Source organism: Hipposideros armiger, unplaced genomic scaffold (assembly GCF_001890085.2).
Source record: "Hipposideros armiger isolate ML-2016 unplaced genomic scaffold, ASM189008v1 scaffold_168, whole genome shotgun sequence".
NCBI classification, from domain to species: Eukaryota; Metazoa; Chordata; class Mammalia; order Chiroptera; family Hipposideridae; genus Hipposideros; species Hipposideros armiger.
This window is the reverse complement of record NW_017731518.1, coordinates 1,010,534-1,022,891: the sequence shown is the minus strand read 5'-3', so window position 1 is coordinate 1,022,891 and position 12,358 is coordinate 1,010,534. Positions and strand designations below refer to the sequence as shown.

Below are 12,358 nucleotides of genomic sequence, written 5' to 3'. Positions count from 1 at the left end.
AGGGGCTACATTAAATGATTGCTTTAAAGTATAAAAACTTCCCATTGCTATTCATTCTTGAAAAACACAAAAATATAGAAAAACGTACATCTGCTTTCCTAAACTTCCTTTCTGGAACACAGAGCTCATGGGGAAAAGTCGAACACCGCAGTCAGCGGCATGGAAATATCATTCGACGAGCGACAAATGTGGCAGCGAAAAGCTGAATTTGTACATAAGCGTAATGTACAAATTACGCTTATAACTTGATTATGAGCATAAGGTAAGGCCAGTGCACGTAGGGTATCGATCTGGGTATGTGATAGAGACTTCTAAGTATTGAAAGGCAAAAGCACTAACAGATACCCAGCCAGCACCCCTGTACTTAAAATAACAATAACAATCACAGAAAATTCATGTAATTATTATCCGTCAAGACTGTATAATCCTGTAAAGTGTAAACTATCATCATTTGTCTCATTTTTTCATTTGCTCTTTTTAACAGGACATGTATCCACAGGGTTCAAAAATGAAAACATATAAAGATGTAAAGGGAAAAGTGTCTCTCCCATCTCTGTCCCCATCTGTGCAGTTGTCTCCTAAAACGTGTGTCCCCCCCCCAGAGAATTTTTAGTGCATGTTTGCTATCTTTTTTTTTTAGATATGTTTTATTATTATTATTGGGGAAGGGAACAGTGTTGGGGAATTGGGGAAGGGAACGTTGTGTTTTTCCAGGACCCGTCAGTTCCAAGTCAAGTTGTTGTCCTTCAATCTTAGTTGTGGAGGGCGCAAGCTCAGCTCCAAGTCCAGTCACAGCTTTCAATCTATTTATGGGCAGGGTGTAGGGGGGGAGTGGCGCATAGCCCACCATCCCATGCGGGAGTCAAACCGGCAACCTTGTTGTTAAGAGTATACGCGCTCACCAGCACAGCGGCAGCTCAGTGGCAGCTCAGCTCGAGCACAGCTCACTGGCCCATGTGGGAATCGAACCGGCAACCCTGTTGCTCAGAGCTCGCGCTCTAACTAACTGAGGCACTCAGCTGGTCCCCTGTTTGCTATCTTTTAAAGGTGAGAAAGCTGAAAGAAGTTAAAAGTAACTTGCTCCAGTTCAGGGTAGAACAACCCCAGGTCTGCCTCATCCCCAGGCCCCTGCCCGTGACTGCTACACTAGGCTGCCTCTTCCCCCATTGTCTTCTGGGTATCAGCTGTGGCTTCCATTTGCAGAGATGTTCTCTCTCTGTACCTCTGCTTCATGGCTCATAGCCCAGGTCACATACTGCCCGCAGCTTCTGCTGGAAATCTGACAGAGTTTCAGCTGTTGTCTCTGCTTAGCAATCTGTGGTTATTCTTCTTTTTAAATTATTTTCATGACTCCCTATTACAATTTGTTCCCAGTTGCCCCAGTCTAGCTCAGCAGAGTGCACTTGTGAATGACCGTCTCAGGATGGCCATGTTGCATTGGCCTTAACTGGCCTTCAAAGGTCAAGTGGAGAAGAACAGAACCAGAAATGTCTCCTGTGGTGGCTGAGCAAGAACTCATTCTCAGAGATCCTCTGGGTGGCAATAACCAGGTCCCGTGGACCGCTCATTCCACCTGTACGAGGCTCTCACTTGCTGGGGATTGAGGCTGTCACGCGGACCAGCTGCTGCTGCCCTGGGCACACACTATTTCGGGCTCGTGCTCCCCAAACTCCCTCTTGGTCACACACCTTAGCTCCTCGGGCTCCTTTGCCCTCATGACCCATTCTGGGCCTGTACCTACAGCTCTGACTTCAGCACTTTTCTTGGACACAATCTGATGATCCTTTCTGGCACAAGCATAGTAAGCAGCTGCCAGGATAGGACATTCTTGCCTCGGGGCCCGACCCCAGTCCACCCCGTCCTCCCTCAGGTCCGGTATCAGCTGGACAGCTCCATCTAGCCTGGTGAGTCCTCCAACCTAAGTAGCAGGAAAGACCAGGAGAGGTTCATTTAAATTGGAGGGAGGTCACTGACCCCTTCCACTTCACATCTTTGTTCTGGCTGGATGGAGAAGAAAGCTAACATTTAACTGCTTACTCTGTTGGTTGTTTTGCATATATTATCTCATTAAATTGTCAGAATAACCCTATAGGGACATTATTATCCCCTTTGGCTGGTAAAAAAATCGAGACTCACAGAGGTTATGTGCACAAGCCCAGAAAATAACCGAACTGGGATTCAAACCCAGGTCCCTAGGATCCAAGGACCATAGCTTCTAGAAGTGGGAAAAGGGAACACTATTCTCCCTGTCACATTGGTTCCTTAGGAGATTTTCCCCAAAAGTACAGCCTGCAAGGAGCCATCAGTTACCTTTTCCACTTTGTACTTGTTGACAGAGCCACATCCACCTTAGTTTCAACAGAGCATGAACTGTGGGGGTAGGGGGGGGCAGGTGAGAATAGGGGGAAGGTCCCACTAACTTCCTTGAAAACCTGTTCTCAGATTTTTTTTTTGAATTTTTTTTTATTGTTAGTTTCAGGTGTACAGAACAATGCAATAGTTACCCTTTTCACCCTCACAAAGTAACAACCCCCTCCCCCCATCTATTGCCCTCCCACCCCCGATATCATGCTTATCTATTACAATTGCATTGAATCCGTTCCCGCACTCTACTCCATGTCCCGAAGTTATATGTATATATAATTATAGTTGACATACAGTATTATTCAATATCAGTTTCAGAAATACAATGCGGTGGTCAGGCCTCTACATCAACTATGAAGTGGACTCCCCAATGTTCTCAGATTTTAAATGCTAAGTTTTCCTAGTGTCCCTGTTCCCGCCACCCCACCCCGCTTTTTCTTCAGTGTTTAAAAAGTAAAGTGGTATCTTTATTATTTCCTCTGGAAATAATTCAGCCTCCATCACCAGCCTTTATTCATGCTGGTCCTTCTTGCTTGAAATACTCTTCTCACCTTCCTCACCAGGCAAACACCTGTCAGGACTCTCAGCCAAGTCACTGCCTCTGAAAAGTCTTCCTTGTGGCTTCTAGTATGTGCTTCCCCATACCCTCAGCAATGTCTGTCACTGCACATATCATATTGGGCTTCAGCTATCTATCATGTGCTTATCTTCCCAACAAGACCACAAATTCCAAGAGCCCACAAACAGTGGAAAGAGCATGGGATTTAGGTCAGAGGACTGGGTTCCAAGTTCTGAGTCTACTATTCACCACCTTCAAGGTTTCAGGGTGTCCCTTGGTCTTTCTGAGATTCAACAATTTTAATATCTAATTCATAGGATTCTCTGATCAATTGCACTGGGGTAGGTCATATGACATATCTGCTATTTCTTCAGCTTTAAAATTAGCTGAGGAATCTCTAGAGTCCCTTCCAGGTTTAAAAGTTTTCTCAGCTGATGAGGACTATTGGACATATTTCTGCAACCAGGAGCATTTACAAATTTATCACCCTTTAAAAATGATTAAACCTACACAACAAGTAAAAAGGAAGCTCTGTTAACAGACATCAACTGGATTAACCAGGGCCCTCTACTTCCTCTACAAAATATACCACTTGACTGATGCCCAGGGCACACCAAATGCCTGCAGCTAGTAGGCTCATTTCTACCGTGCTGGCATACTTCTGTTGCCAACTGCTGTGTTCTAGCATGACCAGGAGTCAGCTGCGTTTCTTAGTCTAATTCTGGTGATTGAATTAAGTACGGTACAAACTAGTAAGATATCAGTGTGAAATGAAAGCGTCGTTTTCTATGAAAAGCAGGCTGAATGCTTTGAAATTCTTTCACATTATGAGAGGGCAAGACAACCGTAAAAGACTGAGGGAGGCAAAAGGTAGCAACCTAGAAGGATCCTGCACACACTGCGTCACAATTGTCAAAGTTCTCACCCTACAGAAGCCAAATCTAGAAATGGTGGGTGATGCGTTTTGAGAAAGATGACATCTAATACCAATCAGAAGACCCATTTAAAAAAAAAACAACCACCTTGATTCTAAATTTAAAATTGGGGAAAGGAATTACACTTAAATGTTTAAGTTAAAATTAAAATGCAAATTTTGTCTTTACCACTTACCAGGCTTTTTAGAGTAAAGGATCTATCAAGGAGAGGTTTCTGGCTGAGTCAAGCATTTGAAAATCAAATGAGGAGAAAGGGACTGACTCACCCTAAAAGTCAGCCACTAGTGGCTTTGTTTACTTTCTTCCTTCTACATTTGACTGAGATGGTTGGCATTTCTTTTTATAAAAGAACCCCAGGGAGAGGGAAGTCACGTAATGTTCATCTACCATCCTTCATCCAAAATAAACAATTCAGTACAGAACACTCAGCTTGATATAATGGAATATGAAAAGCCATGTTTCTGGGGGGTTTTTTTCCTCCCACTGAAATGGTTTCTCAACAGGCAGATTGAAACCACTTATCCAAGAAGGAGAATAATAAGATCCTTCTGTGTCAGAGGTAGCTTGGAACATAAATTACAAAAAAACCCTTCTTAAAGTCAAGATTAGTACAAAAATCTCTAGAATTGATGGTTTTATTAGGTTTGTTCTTAAAACTGGATAGAAATTGAGATGAGATGAGCTGTAAAGGATCTATTAAACAGAAAGATTTCATTTTAGGATTTAGCGCCCTCTCACAAATCCATAATTTTAATTGGTGTTTACTATAATCTCATGCATAAAAATGTGATAAGTATAATGAAAATCTGATCATTGCTGGAAGCTCACTATTTTCATACCCTATGGAGGATTACACTGTATTCCACAAGTTGATCGAATGTAATAATATTATATAAGACTCAGGAAGATGCCAAGACTTTCAAGATAGCAATTATCATCGTTAAACTATAAACCAAACTGAAATCTGAAAAGTCAACTACAGATTATTGTTTTCAGTAGACTGAAAAACAATCTAAGCCATTTCTTTCACTGTTGTGAGCCTGGAGCCCAGCCAGCACTTCTGTGGAATACCCAGAAAAATTGTGTAAATGCCCAGAAAACACCTGTTTACCCACTTTCTACCCTTCCTGCCTTGACAGAGCACTTATGTACAATTAGCACCATTTCTGATGCTTTGAAGGTACACAGAAAAAAAACATCACAAGACCCTTGTTCACAGTCTGTTTGAGAGGTCAAAATACTCACATTGGAAAGAAACAGAAAAAGAGTGTTGAAAAGTGTCCTTTAAGCTCCTTTATGACTCTGGATTCACAATACTATTTTAGCATATTATACTAGAAATCTCTTGTGATGACTTGCAGGGGATGAGAATGAGTCAACCCAAGATGTGCCCCTGTGGTATGGGGATTATTTTAAGCTAAAGGCAACTGAGACCCGCACAGAAACGCCCCTTCTCTGCCAATTCACATCCTCTGTCTGCTTCCTTAAGGGTCCCTCCCAAGAGACGCTCTCTGAAAAACCCTCCACTGCGGATCACTGCCTTCCTTTACATGTAAGCACGGACAGAATATTAACTCTGTAGAGGGTCTCAGAGAACTCAACACCCATATTTTACAGATGGAACCAGAGCTACACCAGGGCCAGAGAGCTTGTGTAACAGTGAAACTCTTCTCTCTCTTTCTTTCTCTCTGTCTCTCTATGACTCTGTCATAAATTCTAGCCAGCATTTCTCCCATGGCCTTCAGGCTAAGAGCTCCTGCTACCAATATGCTAATTAACTGGTGGAATTCTGCTTGAGACTTGAGTATTTTGCAAAAACAGACCCTTGTCAAAAGGTGTCTCTCCTGAAGAGGTGGGGACATGTGTACAAAATGATACCTGTTTATCAAAGATTGACAGGAGCCTCAAGACAGGACTCAGCTCAGCGGGGGTCAATGGACCAACCAGGAACAAATCAGGAACAAAGAGACAGAGACTGAGCTCTTCCTTGGATCCTTGTCAGTGTTTAGCTGTCTGCGGTCCTTACCCACTGCCCCACCCCTCCTCTCTTCCATGACATAAAAGACGGCTGATTTGTTTTGTATACCTGAAACAAACAAAAAAACAAAAAAGAAAAAAAACATTAAAAAAAAAAAAGACTGCTGAATTTGGGGCACTCTTAACATGGATTTGTTGAAGTACTTAAGACCTCCATCCTCTCAAGCTAGTGCCTTCTTGGTCAACAAACCTTTCCTTATTCCAAACTCTGACGTTTTGAATATTGGACTTTTGAAGCATCGGGCACACGAACCTTCCATCATAACAGTTGTGACTTGCCAAAGGTCACGTGGCTGATTATGGCAGTGCTAAAACTAAACCCCAGTTCAGTCCCCTCCAGCCAGGTTATGCTTGAAACTGTACATATGTGTTGTATTTTTTATTATAGATTTGTTTTGCCTCTTCATAAAACAAGACCTTCCTTGAAAGTAGGAGTTATCTATCATCTTTGCTTTTGTACCCCAGAACACTTAGGACAGTCCTACTTTCCATCTATTTGTCTTTTCCTGTTACTGCGTCCAGAAAAGACCAAGACACTATGACCAAATTTAGGATTTAGGATGATCTGCATTGAAATACAGGCCATATGGCGTTCATAAAACTCGAAGTGGGAGACCTCAGGGGACCACTTCAAAGTGATAAGCAGCTCCCTGCAGAACACCAAAGGGAGACAGGCTACAGACAAAGGAAACAAACAGTAGTTTGATAAACGTGACTCCAAACTAAAATCACAAAGGCAGATGCAAGCAATGACTTACAACTGAGCTGCCACTCCCATGGGCAGGTTCCTGCTGAGTTCTCCAAGGTGGCATAGCAGGCTTATTTATCTTTATGGGGTGAATGATTCTCCCAAACCACCCCAGGTTTACACACCAGTCAGGGAAAAGAATACACCCTCACATCTCCACCACGTGTTACAATGTCTACAGCACTTAAATACTTGCTGAATAAATACAATGCAATCATCAGTATACCACAGTTGTTCTTTTTCCTCAATGCAAAAATACACTGTATTGACTTTAAACAAGATTGTTTTGATGACTAATGTTTTGGTTACACTTTTAAAGAGGGCCTAATACTTCTTTAGAAATACCTAATGGTGATGAGTCCCAAACCGTATGTGGCTCTGGCTTACTTCTTACTTTATGGAGTCCACTCAGGCACATTCCATTTAGACAGACATTTTCCATTAAAGGTAGGTAAAGAGGATGTGAGTATGCCACCCCAAAGTATGCCACAATCACCTAAGAATTATTTTGAGCTGAAGGCATTTGAGCTCCTGAAATTCCTTATATGCCTAAAAGCAGAGCCTCATGACAGAACTCAAGGGTCATGAAACCCCACCCCAGTAGCAACTCAAATCTTCTTCTCCAGGACACAGGAAGCTGGCACTACACCCATTCAGACACTGTTACAAAGGATATATCATCTAGTCTACAAAGGGTCCCCTTATCTTCCCACAAATCACTTGCTTTTCTATAAGTGCCCTTCTCTCCCTCCCTCACCCTTACTAAGTTAGGTATACAGACCCCACACTCTAACCATCCCCTGGAGTTAGTTATATCTCTAAATATGTAAGCATTATGCATGTGCTAGGGAACTTCAGCCCCTAAAATTCTTCTGTTGAAATCCTAGCCCCCAAGAAGACTGTATTGGGAGGTGCTTAGGTCATGAGGGTGGGGCCTTCATGAATGGGATCTATGCCCTTAGAAAAGGGACCCCAGAGAGCTCTCAGCCCCTTCCTTCTACCATGTGAGGACACAGTGAGAAAATGGCTGTTTAGGAACCAGGAAATGGGCCCTCACCTGACAATGAGCCTGCTGGTGTCTTTCTCTTGGACTTCTCAGCCTCTGAAACTCTGAGAAATAAATTCCTGGAAGTGACACCATACCTGAGCACAGAGGCCCCGCAATCAGGCTTTCCAGGGGCTAATCCTGACTCTACCACTTAGAAACTGGGCAGGTGTCCTCAACTCCTAAACTTCAGTTTTCTCATGTTCAAAATGAAGATAATAGAGTTGTTGTGAAGATTAAATGAGAAAATGTATAATGTGTTTAGCATAGTGACTGATGATAAATATCCTGAAGATGTATCATTACGATGATGCCATGTTTTCGGCACTGGGTGAGTCGGGAGAAGACGCATTTTGTAAGGAGAAGGGGATGGACGTGTTCCATCTTCAGCATGCAGACTCTGGAATGCCCCAATACTCTGGAATACCCCCATGGAGATGTCCAATAGGCAGATTGTCGCACATGTGTGCAGCTGGTGACAGAGGTCTGAGGAGATGCAGTTCAGGAGCCATTGCCTTCTAGAATGATGGCTACCCCACACAGGTGCGATGAAGGTGCTAAGACCGAGACAAGCATAGAGTCCAAGAACTGAGCCCCAGAGAACACTGCCAATGGACAAGAGTCAGGGAGAGAAAGAGGAGACCCCTGAAATAAACTGAGAAGGTATAATCAGAGAAGATATCCATGGGGGAGGGGGCATAGCTCAGAAACCAAGAGAATATCATTTCAGGAAAGGAGCGCCTGACACTGTCAAACACTAAAGCAGGTAAGGACCAACAAGATCAAAGTACAGACACATTTAGGGCGCTCCTGGTGACTTCCACAAGAGAAGACAAAATGGGGTCAGAGCAGGTAGGAATCAAAGGGCAGTAAATGAGAAGCGAGGAAGAAAAGGAACTCGTCTGTGGAGGGCTAGCTGCTGACAAATGCACTCAAAGTTGAGAAAGAGTAGATGACAGTTATTTCCCCGTAAACATACCACTGTTTCTCTCATGACAGTCTGTTCATTCATCTCTGTCTTGAACTTTGTTGACTTGCAATTGTTTGACCTCATTCCTGCATCCCTACCCATCCCCAGTCTCCGAGTCAAGTAGGAAAGCCAGAGTGACCGACCCAGACCTGCCTGTCTCCCAAGCCCTGCTCTGTACAGCTTTTTTTTTTTAACAAGTGAGACCTGCTGCATAAACAGAGGCCCCTTCACAGATGTATCCTTTGATTTTCCTGCTGCCTGGGGCACCTATTGTGAAATAGTAGCCGGGAGAGAATGAGACCTACTTTATTTATTTTTTTTAACATTTTTATTGGGGAATTGAGGGATGGGAACAGCGCTGGGGAATTGGGGGAAGGGGAACAGACAAGTTGCTGTCGTTTTGTTCTTCAATCTAGTTGTGGAGGATGTCGCTTCACTGGCCCAAGTTGGCACCATCATCGCGCTCTTCTCTGGCGCGAGACCTACTTTTTAAACCAACATGCCATTTAAATCAGGGTTTCTCAACCATTGACATTTGGGGCAGAATAACTCTGCGCTACGTGGGTGTGTATGTGTGTGTGAGGGAGGTGGAGGGGGGCTCGTCAGTAGCAACCCCCATCCAGCTGTGACAACCAAAAAGGCCTCCAGCTTTGTCAAATAGTCCCTGGGGGACAAAATTGCCTCATAGTTGAAAAGCACTACATTAAAATTTTAAAACGACCTAAGTTGAAGAAATGATAAATGTGGTAGAGTCCAGACTGTATACATCACCACCACCAAGATCTTTCCCCTCAAGAATGCGAGGCACATATTTCAAAGAAGTCGTGAATGCCCTACGAAATCATTTGAGAACCTCTCGTTTGGAAGTGCCCTCAGAGACCAAAGAAAATTCTTTCAGCAGTCTCCATGGCGGCCAGTCTCAAAGAGCTGTTGCAAAAATACTTTGAGAATAGAATCATAAGATTGATGCCTCCTAAAGGAGTGCTCCGAAGTGGGACATTCCCTTGAAATGTCTTAAGTTTTGGCACACCTCCTATGAAGCCAGCCTCCTCCCTTCACGGCCAGCGTATTTCACAAGTCACGCTTCCTCACGGATGTGGCTGTTGGCAGGGACTTCCAGCTAGACTGGGAGCTACATGGGGCCAGAAACGATGCCTGCCTCGTTCGCCACTACCACCCCAGCCCCTGGCACCGTGCTCGGGCTCGGCAGGGCCCTCAGGGAATGAATGAGTGAACGATGGTTATCAGGCACTCAGCACTAATAAAATAATTGGTGCTTCCAGACAGACACGTCTGTGTCAACTAGACAGACGCGTCAGTTATGGAAATCCAGACCTCGTGGGAAAAACATCATCTGGTGCAGGGCGAAATTTCAGTCATAATAAAACAGCAGGGAATCACCAGACTCTCCTCTCCAGAAGATGAAAGAGTGCTCAAAACGGCTTAAATCAAACTTTCATATGATTTCTAACTTAGGCCTCAGTTATTTTACAACCCACAGGTGTTAATAACGAAATAGCTACCAGTTCTTAAGGTCTCACAATATGCCACACTGTGTGTGAAATGCTTTGTGTACCTTCACACTTAACCTGCTAACAGCCCCAGGAGACACATATGAGAATCCTCAGCAAGGAGAACTCACTGGGTCAGAGGTTAAGGTTCTTGCCAAGGTCACACAGCGGTCAGTGCCAAAGAACTTTAAATTTGGGTCAGCCTGAAAACAGCCCATGCTCAGTTCTTCTGAGGACATGAAATACCTGCAAGTTCAAATTCATGCATTTGTCACATTTATTATGCACCTGTGGGTTGTAATATACCATGGAGGATACAAAAATTGGTATTAATAGATAAGCATAGTCTCTGCCATAAAGAGATTTGCAATGTTTATCTTACAAATCTCTTTAAATAGAATTCCTTATATAGAGAGATGTGTGTCAGTGGGTTGGAGGCACGGTTTTATGAAAATCTGTAAGACTTTGCTTAAAAATAAAGACAGATTTGTCTTAGGTTATGCTATCCTGGGTCCACATATTATACTGAAATCAGTGAAAATTTATAATTTTCTTGATGGGCAGTTAAATGTCATCATAAGCATAGTTAGGAGTTCTGAGTAAAAGTTACATCACATTCAACAAAGCGAAACATTCATAGTTCAGGAAAAGTAAATTAATATAGAGACAAGATAATCAACCTTCCCTAACATCTTTATAAAAATTATAGCCAAGTTTTTAACCAGTCTTTTATTAATTCACTCCAATTCACTACTCAAGTTCCCTTTTCGCTTTATGAACATTCCTTTTTCTCCCCAAATGATACCAATTAGTATTCATTTATTCTGTAATGATTCCCATCTACTTACTGCTTCTTGTCATTAATATCCAGTTTGGAGTATGAATTAAAATTGTCACTTCCTCACTGATGAACATAACTAATTGATTTCTCGACTTGTGAACTAAATTGTAAAGGAACAAAGGTAAAGGATATTTGAAACTACCCAACACAAAAGGAATAACGTTTGAAGGATTTACAATTATCACCCACGTTACCTGCCCTAACAGGTTCTCAACACTCAAGAACAACTCTTGTGTTTCATCGGTCTTGCCCATAAGCTTCAAAAATCTTCCAGTGAAGAACATTCATCGGCATTTGTCTGTGGCAGTAACCTTAGAAAGCCTGCATTCCAGCACTAGAATAGAAAGAAAAGCAAATAATCCTAAAGCATATTTGGACAGGAATAAAGAGCTTTCTTTACATACAGGAGTTAAACACATTATCCGTATTCCAGTGTTTCTCTCTCAAGGGATCGGCATTTTGCTTTTTGTTCAGGTTTACACATATTACCAAGTATTTTAAACTACGACATGAAAAATAACTCTAGAGGTTTTAAATAATCTTGGTATGTAAATTTTGAAAACCAGGGAGTCAAAGAAGAATATTTCTATAACTCAATCTGTATTTGTATTTGGGGGTGATTTTTCAGGCAAGATGAAAAAGGTGTTTAAATTTCTTACACAATTCTGCCCTCTGTTGCAACTATCTTGAATTACTGACTTTAGCAGAAAAAACAATGTTATTAGAACAAAATAAGGAGCATACCGTGTGATTGTGTCTGTGTGTGTGTGTGTGTATAGACACAAATGAAAATATATACAAATTTTTTTAACTTGAAGACCCAATTTAATACATGGTACTGCAAAGTCATCATTTTCAGAATTTCTCTTTCCAGACATTCCAGTACCCACACTGCTACATTTGTCCATCTGTTACATTTCAAATTATTGTGCCCAAGGTGTTTGACACAAATATGTTTCTTGCTCCTCATCCGTTCATTTGCACGTGCTGCAAGCCACCCAGACCTTGACTACCCCCCTGCTTCCTTTCTGCCAACCTGTCTGTGGATCACCACTCATGCACAGAGTAAATAAACAGTTACTGAGCATCTATGTGTCAGGCATCATTCTAGGCTGTGAACACCAAGCATAGCACACGAGATTGCAACCCTCAGCACTGCAAGGAGGCTGGGAGGCTTTGAACCACAGTTCTTGTGCGTCAAGTTGTAGATTTTTTTTTTGAAGATTTTTATTGGGGAATTGGGAGATGGGAACAGCGCTGGGGAATTGGAGGAAGGGGAACAGACAAGTTGCTGTCCTTTTGTTCTTCAGTCTAGTTGTGGAGGACGTTGCTTCACTGGCCCAAGTTG

The 12,358-nt window shown here is 42.6% G+C and overlaps 1 long non-coding RNA gene across 2 annotated transcripts in view; it reads right to left on the bottom strand.

The window, feature by feature from the left end:
- Window positions 1–5,797: 5,797 nt before the first annotated feature.
- The window catches only part of LOC109387766 (uncharacterized), a 45,254-nt gene continuing 38,693 nt past the window's right edge, over window positions 5,798–12,358 (bottom strand). Inside the window, exons 3-4 of one of the 2 annotated variants that reach the window (XR_002125093.1) lie at window positions 11,205–11,344; window positions 5,798–5,944 (exon numbers count right to left, since the gene is read on the bottom strand). This is a non-coding gene — a long non-coding RNA (uncharacterized LOC109387766). Of the gene's footprint in view, window positions 5,945–9,069; window positions 11,345–12,358 lie in introns of those variants that run through there. The other variant, XR_002125092.1, reaches the window with a different exon arrangement.